General features: G+C 49.0%; 1 protein-coding gene across 1 annotated transcript in view; it reads right to left on the bottom strand.

The window, feature by feature from the left end:
* necab2 (N-terminal EF-hand calcium binding protein 2) overlaps positions 1-2,500 on the bottom strand; it is a gene marked incomplete at both ends in the record, with an annotated part of 41,749 nt that overhangs the window by 15,130 nt on the left and 24,119 nt on the right. The window lies entirely within an intron of this gene.

Below are 2,500 nucleotides of genomic sequence, written 5' to 3'. Positions count from 1 at the left end.
ACAAATACAGGCATGCCCTTATATAGAACTACAAATACATTCATGCCCTTATATAGTACAACTACAATTAGATTAGATTAGACTAGATTAGATTAGATTCCACTTTATTGTCATTGCAGAGTATAAGTACCAGACTATGAAATGCAGTTCAGCATCTAACCAGAAGTGCAAATAGTAATGTAAAACATTATATAAAAAACATGACAATGATAGTGATTGGTACACTATGTCAAGTACGGTAGTTAAAAGGTATATACAGTTATGAGCTATGTACAGTTAAGGTAGCTTATAAGCAGTAAGCAGTAGTGCAAAGGGTAAAGAGTGATCACATTGACCAGGGGTGTGCAAACCAGCAGTAGTGCAAAGGCTAAATTGGATTGTTCACAGTGTCAGGGGGGGGTCATTGTCAATTGTACCCCATGTGGGGGGGGGGGGAATTGTTCAGCGAGTGTGTGGAGGGGGGTATTGTTTCTGTGAAAGAAGCTGTTCTGTAGCCTGCTGGTACGGGACCTGAGGATCCTGTACCTCCTGAGTCTCTTAGATGGTAGGGGGTCAAACAGTCCATGGTTGGGGTGGGAGGTGTCCTTGATGATGTTTGCTGACCTCCGTCGACACCGGGTTGCCTGGAGGGACTCGATGGAAGGGAGTTTGGTGCCAATGATGCCCTGGGCGGTTTTCACCATCCATTGCAGGGCCTTCTGGTCGGACACAATGCAGTTGCCGTACCACAATGTGATGCAGTTGGTGAGGATGCTCTCAATGGTCCAGCGGTAGAAGTTAGTCAGGATCCTGGGAGACAGCTGGGCTTTCTTCAGTCTCCTCAGGAAGTATAGGCGCTGCCAGCTTGAAGCTGAGAACATGCTCCATCTCATTGATGGGGGGGTATTCGCTGCCCCCAGTTTTCCTGAAGTCCACTATGATCTCCTTGGTCTTACTGGTGTTGAGGGCCAGGTTGTTGTCAGCGCACCACACCACCAGATTCTGGATCTCCTCCCTGTAGGTCGACTCATCGTTGTTACTTATCAGGCCTACCACCGTGGTGTCGTCTGCGAACTTGATGATGGAGTTCGATCCGTGCATTGGTACGTCGTGGGTGAGGAGGGAGTAGAGGAGAGGGCTCAGCACACAGCCTTGAGGCACGCCGGTGTTCAGGGTCAGGGTGGAGGAGGAGCAGCGGTTGTTCAACTTGACGAGCTGGGGTCTGTTGGTTAGGAAGTCTAGGGTCCAGCTGCAGAGGGAGGTGCTGAAACCAAGGTCTCTGAGTGTGATGACCAGCTTGGAGAGGATGATGGTGTTGAATGCTGAGCTGAAATCAATGAACAATGTTCTTTTAACAATCAAAGGACCACAATGGAAATAAACCTCTGGCTTTCTTGTGTTATCCTTGAAGTATTTTTTCTTTTCTCTTTTATACGTGTATGCTTTTTAGGCTCCTTTGGAGCCGAAAACTGTAGACCCCATTTTAAAAATGTGTCAATATAAATTCATTCATTCATTCAACAGCATCCTTGTGTAGGTGTTGCTTGTGTCTAGGTGGGTCAGGATTGTCCGTTGACCTGTTCTTGCGGTAGGCGTACTGCTGGGGGTCTAGTTTGGGGGAGAGGTGAGTTTTTAGGTGGCCCAGGAGCGACTTCTCGAAGCACTTCATAATGCCGGACGTGAGCGCAACAGGGCGGTGGTCCTTCAGACTCACTGCAGCAGAGTTCTTTGGCACCAGCACGATGGTTGTTGCCTTGATGCAACTGCCTGGGCCAGTGACTAGGGGTGGGCATCGACGATCGATAATTGATCGATAAGGATCTTGGTCGATCACAATTTTTTTTTTTTTTTGTGATCGACCAAATGTTTTATTTTGTGATCGACCAAGATCCTTATCGATCAATTATCGATCGTCGATGCCCACCCCTACCAGTGACAGATTGTAAATGTCAGTGAGAACCCCGGCCAGCGGTCTAGTACTGGAATGCCGTCAGGGCCAGCAGATTTACCAACATTCACATTGCTCAGTGTTCGGAAGACATCGTTGGTGGAGAGCGTGAACGGCTGGTCATCTTGGAGGGGCTAAGCTTTGGTGGCTGTTTCTTTGTTGTTGCGGTCGAAGCAAGCGTAGAAGTGGTTGAGCTCGTCGGGTAGGGACACAGAGCTGGTGGGGGGGGGGCTGCATTTTGAGGTTTGTAGTCCGTGATGGCCTGGATAACTTGCCACGTCGGGGGTCTGAGGTGCTCTGGAAGTGACACCGTCGGCACATGTCTTGATTTAATCCAGAACTGAAGAGGTGTACAGATCAATGTCCGTGTGGTGGTCCCGAGTGGCCTGAGCCCTGAGCAGGGGCCAGTCCTTGGTATGAAACTGTTGCTGCAGTGTAGAGTCAGCTCCCTCTGGACAGATTTCAACTGTCCTCACAGTCGGTTTACCGGACTTCTCAATTGTTCTGTCAGCTCTGAAAAGGTCCCTTCCTGTTGGCATAGCAACGCTGTCCGGAACGCTGGTATTTAGCCAA

Source organism: Nansenia antarctica (assembly GCF_963989245.1).
Source record: "Nansenia antarctica genome assembly, chromosome: 9".
NCBI lineage: Eukaryota > Metazoa > Chordata > Actinopteri > Argentiniformes > Microstomatidae > Nansenia > Nansenia antarctica.
Note: the sequence above shows the minus strand (reverse complement) of the source record. Positions and strands in the feature narration are given on the sequence as shown.